This window comes from Pararge aegeria, chromosome 2, assembly GCF_905163445.1.
Source record: "Pararge aegeria chromosome 2, ilParAegt1.1, whole genome shotgun sequence".
In the NCBI taxonomy this organism is placed as follows: Eukaryota; Metazoa; Arthropoda; class Insecta; order Lepidoptera; family Nymphalidae; genus Pararge; species Pararge aegeria.
In genome coordinates, this window is record NC_053181.1 from 12,805,992 (window position 1) to 12,822,738 (window position 16,747).

A 16,747-nucleotide genomic window follows, 5' to 3' on the forward strand; every position below is an offset into this window, starting at 1 on the left:
CGTTTCATTCATTAGTGGTTAAGATATATTATTGTTCACAAATAAATAAATTATGCAGCCTAAGGTGAAGCGCCTATTAACACTTGGGATCAATAAGGGTACCCTCCCTCGTAATAGAATAGAGTTACTAACTAACATAGTTCAGTGAGTTGTGAGCACCCTAGGGAGCTCGGAGTACTAATAAGCGCTAGGGGCACAAAAAGCTTTAGTGGCCAAAACTTAGCGTTGGTAGTCAGACGACATCCAGTAGTTTATTGGGATTGGATTCGCTGCAAACGGCTTATAGCTTAATAAGTACCAGTGGCCTATTTAAATTAGGAAGTTTCAGTTACTCTTCTCTGAACGCCATTTGCTTAGTTTCATAATGAGTAAGGCGGAAAAATAGGTTTTAGTAGTACAATAACAGGCTAGATTATTCAAATTTTGGTTATTTTTTAACCGCAAAGTGAAAATAAGATTTTTGTAAACTTTATATTTCCAAATTAAAGCGGGGCTAACGAACTATAAAATTCCTCGACCCACCTTACACTGCGAAGAAATACTACAAATTCTAGTTTCTACCTTAACCACTTCGTCAATCCTTGATTAAGACTGCTGATAAAGTTTCTAAATCCATAATGCAAGGAAGGTTGGCTTATCTTATACTTACGTTAAGATCTCACCCACGGCTTTTAAACAGGTTTTGCTATAAGTGTTTCTTTATTGTCAGTTTATTGGATGTAATACATAATATTTTAATGATCGTAATTTAAGATTTCTTTTCTGTCGATTTTATAACTATGTATCCCGTAAAATATCTGTTTTTAAAAAGAAGAAGAACGATTATTCGACATATGACACGACTTAAAGCAAGAGCTACACGGCAGCGTTTTAGTTTGCTTCCTACGAGAGTCACAAGACGTATACGAGACTCCAGTTCGAACGCACACGTTTCATATAATTGGTAAAGAAGGACGTAAATGTTAGCTACGGTTTAGCCTTGTCCCGTCAATTAAAATTCTTCTTAGATCTTCAGTGGGCGAGTACTGCCCTGGCTTGTGGCCGTGGTTGCAGGCCCGAGATGGAGCAGGCGAGATATGGGACACAGCACTACGTCACCGGCCCGTTCCGTTGGAGGTGTAGGTGACTCTAGGAACCCTAAGACGGATATTTTACTCATTCTTAATTTCCTTTTAATATTCGTTTGATAGTCTGTTAACATACACAAATTGGTAGAATGTACTGTATTCTATTTAATATTATAAAAACTCTATGTACCTACATTCTTGTGAATAAATTATTATTAACAATAATGTGTCAGATTACGAATCCAAACCTTAATTTCAAGTAGGCCTTAATATAATTCCGATTAGAGAACACATAATAATATTACAAACTGACATTAATGTGTACAAAAATAAAAGCTGTCTAACTGTTCACTTATGGGCATGGTACCTAAAACGCTGGCGCTATAGCGCATTTGAATTGCTAGACTTAGCCTTTGGGCTTAATAAGTGCCAGCTCTTAGGTCACCAGGCATCAAGACAAAGACGTCAGTTAACTGTTGAACTGAAATCTGGTAGTCATTTATAAGGTCGTAAAAAATGTATCTCTTTTATTTGCCAGAAATAGTGCAAAGACCAGAATGGAGAAGGTTTTTTTTAATTTATTTTGAACATCTTTTATGTTTCCTTACTTCTAGTAAATATAAATTAACGCCTTATGTGTTAATATTTGCAAGTGTAGAGTTTACACTGCAATAATAAGACGGTTAACAAGCAAAAATTTATTACACTCGTAAAATATCAAAGCACTCATATTAAACCTACGTTGAACAATGTCTTTATAATTAAAGGTCGTCACAGTTTTTATTGATCCCTCGGTAAACTGTCCACGGGTACGATATTTTCTCACAATTGCTATGCGTAATAATTTACCACTAAATTATAGAGAACCCGTTGTAATGCTTGTCGTACACAATTTTCCAATACTATCATTTATACTTTAAGTACATTTTACGCATAACGGATTTGCATAATATCCACAGTGAATTTTACATCTGCGTAACTATTTAAAATTGTAAAACAAGTATATCTGTGTAATGTATATATTATATGCGATAAGAGCGATGGTGACCTAGTGGTTAGGACTTCAGTCTCCCTTTCAGGGAGCCAAGTTTGATCTTCGGCACACGCCTCTGAATTTTCGAAGTTATGTGCGTTTTAAGATTTTAAAGCACTTGCTTTTTTCACTTGCTTTAACGGTAAAAGAAAACATCGCGAGGAAATTTGCAAGTCTGAGGGTTCTCCATAATATATTCATAGGGTTGTGAAGTCCACCAGCCCGCACTTAACTGGCGTTGTGGGCTTCGTTTTAAGTCCACATCATTCTGAGAGGAGACGCGGGTCGGTAATGAGCTTATAATGATGAATAATATATGTGGAATGCAAATGTTGTGAAAGTAGAATATTACTTTTATTCTCTCAAAGCGGTTGTTAATAAAATTCTTACGAGTATGAAGCCAATTCCCAGAGGGCTCCCGAGAAAAAAATATTATATTAAAATATGCATTAAGGATGCAGAAAAGTAAATACGAACTTCCGTACAAATGGGCGGCACGCACCGTGATGCAATGATTTCAAATCTTAATTTTTTTTATTTTCCGTTTTCTATGGATCTTCGAACACACTTATGTGATTTGCACTAAGCCGCAGCGCAATAATTATTATCAGCACGTATTTGAGTTTCGGCAACTGGCCTTGGTGAAATGTGCGTAAGTGTTTAATATAATTTAGTCAGAATGGGATAGCCTAACGATTGATACGAGTAAAAAAAAAAACTAAAACCTTACTTTCCAATCTGGCAACTTGTGTCATTTTTACTGTTGTATGGCGGTTGCTTCTTATACATTAAAACAGAAACCAACGACTCAACTTTTTAGAAAAACAGTTACATAAAGGTGTTGGTTTGGTGTTTTATGCTTACAAGTAATAACTAAAAGTATAATATAACAAGCGAAGTAAAGAAAAATTAAAGTTACCTTATTGTTTTAAATATGTAAAATATGTTGGTACAAAGTCAACCCAAGACTCACGAGTGTTTAAGTATAATTAAATACCTACCGTCTTAAGCCTTTAAAACATCAGCGTAAAGAAAATGAAGACAAATCCGCAATCATGTTTGTTTTGTTAAGTGTTTACGCAGGCTGTAGTAAAGCTTATGGATTAACACAACAGAAACAGGCTACAGCTTACGGTCACGCGATAAAGCCTCCAGTTACTATCCGTACGGCAAGCTGCGCGCGCGCAGTCTCTTTATAGAACAACTCCATGAAACTGTACATCGATACATATCGATCTAAATATCGTAACAATTCGTGATCACTTTTCAAAAATAATGACTTATTTCCTTGAAGTGAAAAATAAAAGATACAATTCAAAAAAATAAAAATGTACAAATTATTCGCTCAGTTTTTTATTGTCGGAACTTGTGTTTTAATATGTTTCACTGCGGCCGAAATCTCTATGAAAGGAAATGTGAAAAAAAGGAACACGGTTATCAGAGCCGACAACAATTTGCCATCAACGTGTTACAATAGTACTGTAATTAAAAATGTTGACTCTCTGAAGCGTGTTGTGTTTGCATCCAAATTTATTTTTACTGGGAAAATATCAAGCGTGCAAATTAGGAAACGAGGTGCGGAAAAATCCAGGAGGATCATTTTTAAAGTGTATGTTAGGAGAGTTCTAAAGGGTGATATTAGTGCTTTGAGTGATTTGTTGAACGTTGTAACAAGGAAGAACAATTCGTCTAGCCGCGCTTCGTTATTAGTTGAAGGTGGTTTACGGAACAATGTTTGTTCGACAGTCAATAGGAAGCCAGCTATACTGTTTAGTGAAAGGTTATCGTCACCTTTGAAATTGCTGATTGATCCTGTTCCTTTAAGTGTTGATCGCGTGCGGAGAGTGAAAACTTTGATTCAAGGTAAAGTTAGTGAAAACTTGTTTTCAGCCTTCTGGACAGGGTTGTGCAACCACTTTTAGAACTTCGAAGAGTTTTATTTTGTTTAATGTATTTAACATACTGTGGATATTCAGACAAATTTTCATAGTCTTCCACAGAACCGATTATTATAGAACTGTGCCGTATCTAACTGGCAATACTTATGTTGTTGTTGTATTGGTTACAATCTTCGCGAGTAATTGTTTTTTGGTACTATATACATTATATTCTTAAATTTGTATGTTGTTGGGTGTCTGTGGGCAGATCATCATACTTAACGTTTACTTTCGGCTTACAATGGGTACTGACTTGGTAAACCCTCTGCACGGATGCTACGTCATAGTCCACCGCGCAAGTCAAATGAGGATTGGTAGTTTTCTCGCGATGTTTTTCTTACCCTTAAAGTAAGTAGTATAACAATAAATAAAATTCAGCCTTTAACTTTATTATTTTATAAAATTTGAATTTCCATACAATAAAATTGATGAGAAATCTCATGAAAACTTAAAAGAATTAGGTAATAAAGTTATTGATGTCATAACAATAATTTTTCCCATCATTCCTATTTGATTGATCGTATTTATCGTGATGTTTCAAAGTGAAATGTTCACCCGTTTGCCCTTGTTTGCATGACGCTCCAAATACGGATCTTATTTGTCGAAGTACGAAACAGAACAAAAATGCTTTGATTGGAATGAAAACATTTACTCATTGTGTTTGTTTTCACTTTTAGCTCTTAATTGCCTCAAATTTACACATTTATATGGCTTATTCCTTATTTGAGCATAGAAAACAGAACCCTTTTTGGCATCGTTAGGTGTGAAACTACTTTGATCTTACTTTTACATTTCTCGTTATTTAATTAAACTCCCGCTTCTATACTGCGATAAACTACCGGTTATGATAAGTTGTGATACCTAAATTCGATATATATTTAAAGATTAATTGCGTAAGTTTTTAAGTATACGTTACTCATTCGAAAATCAGTCATTCTATATTAGCGGACTATACGTCATGATTTCAAATCGCAAAAACAAATTCGGCTTAACTACCTAAGGCTTCAAAACACGCTAAGTGTGGGCTAAGAATCTTCGACTCAGAAAGCTTAAACTCATATTCTGATTTTTTTTGATCTGTCATTTGTACCTTACTCTTTAGTCTTATCGTATATTATATTCATAGCTTCTGCGCTCTTCACCGCCTCTTATATTTCTGTAAGGGACAGTTTTGGTCAATTCATTAAGAAAAAACCTTCAATTCAAAAAAGTGTGAACTGACAATGTGAGTATATGAATTTTAACTTAATAACACCTATGGTTACGAGCCTTATTCAGACGATCCATAATTATTGTGATTTCACGGTTCACCGGCGGCGTTTTATCTAAAAGATGATTATCGGGTGTGAATTGTTAGGCCCAAATGTGGACTGCAGTTGTAAAAGCCATTAAGCATGAAACCGACTCTTTATGGATAAGGCAATAATTGACCGGGTTTTCACATTTTAAAAGTATCTAGTTTGTTTTCGTATAATAGGTATGTAAAGTTACATAAAAACCACTATATTCTTTATAATTTATACATATTTTGATACGATAGTAATTTAGAAATCTTTACTGCTCAAAATAATAGCAAATACATATTATGAATATGGTATGGTATTGCCATGGTATTATAATTTACTTAACTTGTTTTTTTTGTGTATCTAACACAAAAAAAACAATTATGAAATAAATTATATTATTATATTAACCAATCATGTACTTTTTTTTAAATGCCATATTCATGAGGTTACCAATACCAATTCCTTCCATCATTGTGACGACTTTATTATAAATACGATAATTCCCCGACCAGGGAAACTATTCGTAGAAGCGACTCGTAGGTGGAGTCATACCGTGAGAAAACAAATCTTAAATTGAATGAAGACACCTTATTATGAATAACCAAAGCTGACAGAGATAGCTTATTAAAAACTTCTTACATTCAGCCTGTGTAAACAATGTTATTTATGTTTAGATATTTGTAAGTAAATTATAATACTATGTCAATGAGAGCGGCCTTATCTTTAATCTTCTAACCAATATTAAATAAGACAAGATAGCGTGTCGATTATTCGATAAAGAAACAATTCGGAAGATTTATTATAATGAAGATGAGGGCGGCATTAGATAAAAACAAACGGTCGTCCTCCGGAACAAGGGTTTGACCCTTGGCAATGTGTCGCAGCGACGCGGGATTGTCGAGTTTATCGGGACCACCAGCGACGTCCCAGGACTCCGCGCGACAAATTTATTGACACTCTTTCAATTAAAGCCATTGTTGCCCGTAACAGTCGCACCGGTCACAACAGAATAAAAACCCGATAACTCGCAGCATGAATCTATAATGCGTCTGTAGATATCGTTCCCCGCGCTCCATACGCCGTAAAAGGAGATTTATTAAAACTATTTGGAAACTGATTCGATCGAAAGCGAACGATTTGACATTTAGATAAGAAGTAAAATTTATTTTTCCCTCGGTTGCGTCGCTTCGGCCGAGTGACAATGGAATAAAAAGGTTATAAAATGCGCCGGTTGCGGCAGGTCGCCCACGTCCCGCGGGTCTCGTCGGATGTTCGTACGAAGCGGTACTCGAGGTGGGACAAGACGCGGGCGCTGGTGGCAGATAAAATGCGACGACTGCGTTGTTACGAGCCGCCGATACTCGCAAGCACGTGTAAATTCTGTGTGAGAACACCGTAGATAAGCTGACGTGCGTGGGACGCAGAAAATGCACGGGACCGCACAGCCTTAGGCGCCGAATGTCGCCATCGCAACTATTTTCGGTAATCGAGATATAGCGGTAAATGTTCCGAAGATTCCATAAAAAAGTTAACCGTTGTAAATAACATGAAATACTAAAAGAATCCTTAACTAAAATATGCCTTTATTGTTGTTAATATTTTTTTGTAAAACCGGCTTAGCCTATATGGAATATAATCTTTATTTCTATTATTTTATATTTCTATATTTAGCATAGAGCACAATGTTATTATCAAATTTATCAAACAAACCACCACTATATGACATGATAAATTGATTATAATTTAATAGGCAATATTGTAAATTGATTTTTGGAAACAACACTGAATAGCTATCTAGTTTGCCGGATATGGAAAACTCGACGCCTACTATACATAAATGAATGTAAAAGCGATTTATTTCAATTTTATGTTGTTAAGATTAACCTTAACTTAAAACTTAAAAGATTAACTGACTTAACTATATTAATCTTATAATATAAATATGCTTAAGTATATTCAGTGGTTTGACCTTCTTCAAAACAGCAGCGGAGCTACAGAAACGGTATTTTTTTTTTGTTTTTTTTATACCGATAATTATCGTCAGTAATTTTAGTAGTATGTACTTTTTATTCCGCAAAATAAAACAAAGCACAATAGATACGAAATATTAATAAATGTCACTATTTAAAATACTTATTGCAAATTTTGGATAAAAAACATTTTTACGTTAGGTTAGACCTAAGGTAAGATCTGATGGCATAGCGAGGCTTTAAAGCGAGTAAACTTTTAATGGAAATTATTACTTGGTGTGAATAAATATAGATTATAGATAATACAAGTAAATATTTAACTAAAAAAAAAAACAGTTTTTTTTGCGTTTGTTAATGCCTTTCTTTTACTTTAATAAACCAATCCTTTCTTATTTCCTTCAAAAAATATTAAACGTTATAGTAATATAGGAAGAATTAATCTTAGAAATTAACCAACAGTTTCGCACCACGCTAACCAAGAAGTAAGCACCAAAGACATCTACTTACTTGCTGTAGATGCAATCTTGATGGCTATCAGTATGCTATCTATTTAAAATGTACCTTATACAGATAGACGGTGAACGCTCTTTTTATCTGAAGTGAACTATACTGGCGATGCACTTCGTTTTCTTGTGAGCTAAGACAATCTATAACTTTGGCATTAACTAGCGCAACAAGAGCTGGATATCGAGAATATCTCTACAGTTATGTGACAAAGGCCAGTAGATAGTAAATGCACGTACATTTCCTCATATATTATTTGCTTCTTCCGCGTCTTTTGTAGCGTAACGTTACCTTATTTTCCGTTTTTTCTATGTTTCCTACACTGTTCAGTTAATGAGAATGCATTAAAGTTTTCATCCTTATAGGTAAGTTTTTATCCTTATAGGTAATAAAGTAAAAGCAGCCGTTAATAATTTAGGTGAATAACACGAGTCACAATATTAGATATGAATAATTTTTTATGCATTAACTTATTGGCATATATATCTATGCATATATATATACATAATTATCGGTATAAAAAGATTGCCATTTGTAGCTTGGCTAAAATATGCGATCAGCATTAAGCTCTACATTTAAAACTAGGTATATAGTATTTTTTTTCAGTGTTTGTATCATCATTGTATTTTTACCCCTGCAGAATGAGGACGATCGATACATGCTCGTACGTTTGCCGTTTGAGGTTGCGTGTTTGTAAGTTTGTTACTTATGAACCGATTTTATCTTTATTTTCACTTTATTTATAAGTATACATAAGTGAGCCATCGGCTTGGGCCGTCAATATTAAAAAAAAAAATATTATGAATATTTTCCAGAGTAACGATTGAGCACAAATATAAGGGAGAGGATAGTCTTGCATATTATGATAATTAAGTTAAAACAACTTAAACGAATTAAAATTGACTAAGCCACAATTTTATTACATCATCTATAGCCTATAACAGTCTACTGCTGGACTAAACGCCCCTAGGGTTGGAAATCGCAGTAGTAGTGGCACAGATGGCGATGCAGTCTGTTTTCCATTGTATTCCCTTAGTCGCCTCGTACGCCACCCGCGGGAATAGGAGGGGTGCAGTCACCACACGGAACGATTTTTAAATATTTTAATTGTATTATTGAGTTTAACGCTCACGTATATTAGGACAAAGAACATTTTATTTGAATTGTATTACCAATTGTGCAGAAAAGTGTTTTGTTGTTACTCTAAAGAATTGAACATTGAACTTTATTGTTACGACTTAAGAACCTGTCCCTAGAAAATTTGTCGTGAATAATATACTTTTGAAATCACTCAAAAGCCTATTCCATAAGAATTCCTCATAAACAAGCCAGCATCCCCGCACATAATAGTCAATGTAATTCACAGTTCCAAGTACTAAATTCTGTGTGTGTCAAAATAAGCTCTTATTGTTTGAACAATTTACATATGCCCCATTGTATTCGGGTGCGTTTCAATAAAATTTAACAACAGTCATCTCCACGTGTCCTGTGAGCACCCAAGATGTTATTTTATGTCGGTCCTCAAGACCAACTTAAGGTTATAGCCATAATTCAGTTTTATGAAACCCCGCTTCCAACAAAGTGTATATACTTGTATCTCAGGTTCCCACGTATTTTTTTGTAAATAAGTTGTTTTGAAAAGACTTACATCGAGGGATTAGTTAGACCTAAAATATATTATGTATTGTGAGCTGTTGCTGGCTTTTCGCAAAGAAAAAGGTCGTCAGATTAGCTGCTATGCCGTACGTACATGGGAACGATTTCCGGCACCTTTTCCAGAAAAGTAGGGATCTGTCTACAGGATGTGAGCTATATCCTACCTTTCATCAAGCTCGGTGCTGCAGTTGAACCTAACGTAGTAAAAACTATTTATTATATTAAAATACATATTTAATAAAATAAATAAATTTAAAAAGCAGGGGTTATCAATGGTAGAACTACAACAAATCCAGAAAGGTTGGTTTCGGACAAATTTCCTAGAACTGCTTCTTATTTAAAGAGTAATCAGTCGATGTGTATTTAAAAATATTTAATTTGTTGCCTAGCGAGCGATATCAAAAAATTCCTTGAATTATTTGTTTTACTCCATCCGACAATTCCTAACCTATAAAGCGACAAGAAAATGAGTTTTGCGTAACGAAAACTAATCTTAAAATTATGACATATATATTGACATAGTAGGAACGATGACAATGTTTACTAAAACGATGATTTAAATTCATTTGTCGGGAATAAAAATTTTTTGTTCTTGGAATATACTCATAATTTTGAATGACTTGTTAATTTCTTTTTATTATTTTATACTTTTAATGAAATTGATGATATTATATAATCATGATATTATTGTATTTGATATGAGATTGTACGAAATTATCAATGTACTTACATTTCAATATATTGTTGTACGCCAGAAATGGTTGGATGCCTGTCTAATGTATTCACAATAAATAAATAAAATAATAGCTATTTATGCAATTTTCACGTAAAGAGATTTTTTACATTCTATGAAAGGTATCGACCTTTGCTTAGTTTATTATTGACCTCTATTTAAATGGAATTATTTTGGTACTCCTGTCCAATTCCTAATGATATTTGCATACTGAAGAAGATAAATATATGTAGTTTTAATATATTAGCATCGGGCTATATATTAGACCTAAAGTATTATTTCTCGTAGAATAGGGCACTGGTTGGTTCGACCATAGTAGGTTGCACAGTAACTGTAGCTTCTCGTAAACTCTACCGCAAATCTAAGTTACAATAATAAGTGGCGTTCAGAACAAGGCCGACTCAATAACAATAATTGAAGTCAACGGCCGTGTTGCCTAGATTTTACCAATCAATCAATCAATCGCAAATTTTTCGGTATCCATAATTATTATTTTTGTAGTATCAGATTGGAAAATTAAAAGAGTCTGTTGGATTAAGCTATATCCGCCGATGAATATAAAACTACTTGATATCTGACGTGGCATACAGGAAATAGGAATTCGCGCGCCGGCGTGATTTATATACATATATTTTATTTCAAATATTTTAGCTATTAAAATGTAAAAATGTAGTAGAAATATTAACGTATAATTTGAATATAATTACGAACCAAAATTCTCACAATTGTTTAGCAGTGAAATGCTAAAGGGAGTACCAAGTAAAGCTTCGAAAAGCAATTACCGATGTGTGTGGGGAATATTATTGTAATGGCCACGTAAACACGTAGGCATGTAATTCTTTTGTCTATTGTTCTCTTAAAATTAACTTACATTATTACTCTTCTAAATTGCTTGAGTATTTTAGAATTTTTGATATTGATGTGGTCAGGCTAAGATGAAACAAAGGTGGCCGGTTATAAACTTTTAATGATTGGTGGTATTAAAATTGGTCATTTAATACTTGAGCTGTTCAACGTCCGGAATCCATAGAGTGACCGATTGTGATAACTTTTTTATGACAGCGATGGCTGCGATGTTAGATAAAATTTGACTTAGAAGACAGCGCGCCTATCCAATAAATAAATACCTTTATATACATATGACTTTTATTGAAAATTATTAAAAGTCACCGAAATTTTAGCTAAATGAAGATATGTTGCTAGCTATAAAGTCCTTTTCTATAATTGTCTGTGTCTCATTAAGTTCTTTTCTTCCTAAAAGGCAATTTCTTTCCCAATACAAGGGATTAACAAAACTAGTGTTAAAAGTATTAAAGTACACCAATTCTACCCGAAAAGGGTCCCTTTTCGGGTTCTTCACTTTTTATTTACTTGGACATATACGTTTGTAAATATTTCATTGTTGTAAAATTAATTTTATTTTCGTTCATGCCGCGCTATAAAGCAATGGGAAATTCCTAACAAAGGTTTACGGTCCAATAACTAAGTTTACGACGCTCACTGCGGTTACCGAGCACGTGTTAAAAGTGTAGTGTCATCCCCATCGAGAATGTGTTTCATATCTGCCCGTTATAGCGTGCTTTAGTATTTTTCTTTTACGCCTTCTTTCTAGCTTCGTTATTGTTTTTAAGGTATTACGGAGGGAAAGTTACTTAAGTCAATAAGATAGAACTTTGGAAGGATAAAGGCGCTACTTACATCTAAAAATGTTATGTTTTAATATGTTATATACTAGTAATAGTTACGATATTTGATATAAATTTCACCATCATAAGCCTCAGGTAAAAGGGGCAGTAGTATCTCTTAGTCCCCGTCAATATTCTATGAATACTTGTACATTTTTCTTTTGCCCAAGAAATTAAAAGTTTTACAAGACCAAGGAGCAACGGGTACTTCAACAAAAAAAAACTTTTATCAAAAATTTTTCGATCTAAATCAGGGCTACTACTACGTCCATTTATTTTTCGTACAAAAAACAAAAGAGGATTAAATTGTAAGCAGCTTAACATTTCAAGTGAATCGTGAAAGGGTTTTCTCTCTAAAGATCATAACAAAAGCTATAATAGAAATAATTTGTTTTAAAATATAAATTAAAATATAAGAAATAAATTGAGATATATACCGTACGTCAATCATTAATTATCACTAATAAAACTTAAACATACTTACTGAATGAATTGAATGTTAGTTTCACTAGAAATATGTTACTTAGACGTTGTATGTTTATTAAGACGTAAAAACTCTATAAGAGCAATTGACAATACTGGTGACTTTTGTTGAAAATTAAGTATGCGCTATTAGACCAGGTCCCTTCGACCGCTTACTTTCAAACAAAATGGCAGAAAGAAGGGAATGCGGTGATCGTAAAACAGTGTTACGGCCCAGGGTGCTTCTGTCATAAAGTGGAACTACATTGAATAGAATAAAATAGAATCGAAATACTATGTAACTGTATGCTATATTCCCTTTGACGTAACATATCCATTGTTTTAAATTTTTATCCATATATATTTATATCCATATATCCAGATATTTTATATCCATTTTAAATTTTTGATGTTGGAAAAGAGCAACTGCTGAGTTTCTTGCCGGCTTCTTCTCGGTAGAATCTGCCTTCCGAACCGGTGGTAGAGTCACTACACACGGACAGACTTGACGTTTCAAAAGTGCTTGTATTAGGCCTACTTGAAATAAATGAATTTTGAATTTGAATTTGAATTTGTTGTGGGTCTGAGTTAAATCAAATCTAACTCACTAAATTCAGTTAGCTTAATACCTACTATATATATAATCCAACCGGAATCTCAAAAACGTAAAGTTCATAATCTTCTAAAATCATAACCAGCCCTCAAAATTATGTATACTGTGTCTTATATTTTGCATTGTTTTATGTTCAAATTTAAGTAATATTTATTTTAAAAATATCGATAGAATTAAAAAAAATCTTAATGAACCATTTCTGGTTTATATCTTCGATACCAATCTGAAAGACGCCACTGTTGATATACCTGTTTAACCTTTTAGGTCGAAGACATTTTATGGGTCGTATATTCCAAGAAATTAGTAATTTTTCGCTTTTAGAGATTCCAATCGCTTCGAATTCTAAATCGCTTGCTGCCATGTCGACATTCTTTTCTTTTGTTAGACGGCGATGTTTGTCTCCACCTACACACTTCCGGAGGTATTACAATACCTAAACTATTCAGAGCGGATTGAATCCTATTGCGTGATAATATTTTATTCCATTTAAATTAACATATGAATAGAAATGTATGTCGCCTCAATTTTATTACTTAATCATTGGATGACCTTTTTCCTATTTATAGGAAAAATCTTGTTACTGTGGTATTTTTATCGAATACTAAGTGTATGTATGTGTACTCTTACTGTGGAGATTTTACTACCCATTGCCACTTCAGCTTCAGGACTCGTTGAGCTATGTCGATAACTCGAGTACGTCCACGGATCTACTCATTTCGTCTGCCCGCTGCTCACATTTGAATAATGTAAAATATAACTATTGCACCAAAATACTTTTTAGAACCTGACTAGATTTTCCCGAGATTATCTATACTTATAATAAAACTGTAACTGGAAGATTTCTGAAAATATATGATTTCTGAATATTATGAAAATTTTGACCGGGGGATGCTTTATAATCGACACCGAGTCCAAAACAGATTTTTATTTAATTTTTGTCAGTCTGTCTGTCTGCCTGTCCGGGTATCACGTGAAAACTACTGAACGGATTTAAATAAAATTTGGTATAGTGGTAGATGATATACCGGGTCAACATATAGGATACTTTGAATCCCGATAATCTATTAGTTTCCTCCGCGAAATGGGATGAATTTTTTTTTTAATTTTACTTCAAAGCTCCGTTAAATTTCGACCAATTTTTATAATTCTTTTTTTATTTTTAAAGTGTATACTATTAAGCATATTCTGTCTAATTTTAATGAAGATCTGATAAATATTGTGGGAGATCAAGGACATAAATCTTCACAGATAACAGCAAGACGCGAGGCATATGGGACAACGATCGAATGCATGCGTATCATCCTACTAAATACTAATATTATAAATACGAAAGAAATAATGTAATATAAATATTAAGTTTGATTATATACCTCCAAATTCAGTTTTAAAATATTCAAATTGAACCTATCGCTTAGAAGTTGCGACGGGTATAGAATAACACGTACGGCCGCGAATAACATAGTTTGGAAATAAAACAGGTCCACCTGGTAGGTAGCGCTGCAATTAGTTTCTAGGTTTATTTTAGGTGCAGACCACCTTGCGCGGGTCAGCTAGTCGTGTATAAATAATATTGTGTATATAATATTATTATAAAGAAAACGTCCAACAAAGTGACGCCTTGTGTCCATTTTTCTGATGCCTATATGTTAAGCCTCATGTGCGTATACCGGAACACAGCAACACTGTTTGGCAGCAGAAATAAGAGTGGGGTTAGAGCAGAGCTCGTCCAGAAAGGTTTTCTGGACGGGCTCTGTTACACTATAAAAGCTGTAACTCACCAAGTTCATTTAATAGTTAACGAAAAACTCGTCCTACGTATTAGATCATCTTTATTTCGGTAGCGATCGATGTTTTTTGTTTTTGTGAAAAGAATGCTCAAATTTTGAATACAATACGACATAACTTTAAAGGCTGCAGTGTTTATAAACTCCTTATACAATACTGTGTTAAGTTTAGTTTTGTTCTTTGTTTTTATTGTATTTGTTTGGATAATTTATGGCTCCCTTTTGACAGCTGACATTGTGACAAGCTTGCGCTTTGTTCATTAATCAAAGAAAGCGACTCACACTGTATTTTTTCATTTTGGTTTTGATAAGTGAGGTATGAGCTAAGTAGTTATTTAATCATATTGTCGGTATTAATTAAGTTAATTGATGTATTTCGTAGTATAAAATGCCTATTCTAATTATTTAACTCATATTAAACGTGGTAGGTAACACAGATGCCGAAAAAAACACATATTAGCTGTTTGATTCTGTGTAGCCACATAAGGGTACAACTGCTAACGGTGACTTCTCGTTCTTGCATGGTTAAGTACGCTTTTGTGCTCATAAATTCACAATCTTATTTCTAGATTGTGAATTCATGAGCACAAAGAATTATATTCTGCAAAGAATCTATAAAAATCAAACATTACACGAATTGGAATTGGCGGATAAATTTCAATCTTTTGCAATTCAATCATATGATGGTTTCTACACAGTAAGAGTAGTATAGCAGAGATTTTATGCCTGTTAGTATATAGTTTCAAGCGCCATATTGCTTTATGTTCGAATATAAAACAATATCCGTGCGATTTTTATAGCTTACCTATTTAAATTTTTATGTCAAAGTCTACAGGGGCGCAGCTGTTGGCAGTTTGAACTATATTAAAAATGAAATTATTTTCTTTAAAGTAACATCCAAAGTTAAGCATGTATTTAATTTTAGATGCATAATATAGTATCAAATATGAAATACTAAACCCCAAAGTGTAGTCATTTTCTTCCCCGGTTGGTACCTATTTTCACGCAGCAACGTAGCAATGGTTTAATGCGCTTATGTTTTAGATAAATAGCCGCTTCGGGTGTTATTTATATATCATCATCAACTTAACCATTCTTCCGCGTCTTCGTCTACTGCTGAACATAGGCCTATTTCAATAAGTGCCATCACAACCGGTCTTCAATATTCTTTATCCACCAACCCCCGGTCTAGGTTTTAAGGCTTTATTTACTTAGGTTGAATCCTCTCAATAATAAATGTAAAAGAGGCTTTTGCATTTTCTGCTTTGGCATTTACAATTTATAATAACAATACTGGTGTAATGCCTGCTGAGTCCTCATTTATTACGTCTTATTTTTATAAACATCGACACCCACGGGCAACAATATAGTACGTAACAATGATGCGGGGGCTTGATATATTGTATTGTATTGGAATGAGGTAACCTGTATTACTAATTGTTTTTCTTCTCTTATTGTTACAGGTATGGGTTTACGGAACATCGAAGATGGGCTGTAAATTGTCGTAAGTGATAAAATATTATATAGCCTTTGAACACAACACCGTTCAAATTTCATTTATATGAAATGAAAGTATTTCATTATGCAGTATATAGAAACTTCAAGACTTATAAAAAGGCTTGTTTTAATTTCGGCATTGGTGGTACGAGAATCGTAGCTCAACTGGCAAAGCGCTAAGGCCCCGATTGCCGGAGAAATGCGGCCTCAAATACTGCCGATTCACATTTTTTTTCATATGTATTTTAGATATGCACCTATAGTGATTAAAGAGTGTGACGCGGCGGCATTGAGTTATTCACTAGTCGTCAACTCGACTCATTTCGGAAATTATTAAACAATCTAATCCAAAATCTTCTGGTAACAGATCAAATTTAGTAGTGTTATCCTTTACTCTTTAGATAAAGGATTCTTCTTCTTTTCTCTTAGATTTCTTCTCACCAAGTAATTTTGAAAGTACCACCAAAATTACTTTAACAGTTAAGCTCTTACAAACAGAGAAATGGCATTAAAAAGTTTA

The 16,747-nt window shown here is 33.8% G+C and overlaps 1 pseudogene; it reads left to right on the top strand.

Annotated features, from left to right (window-relative positions):
- The first annotated feature begins 3,503 nt into the window (after positions 1–3,503).
- Positions 3,504–6,367, top strand: LOC120630588 (annotated as a pseudogene).
- The last annotated feature ends 10,380 nt before the right edge of the window (positions 6,368–16,747 follow it).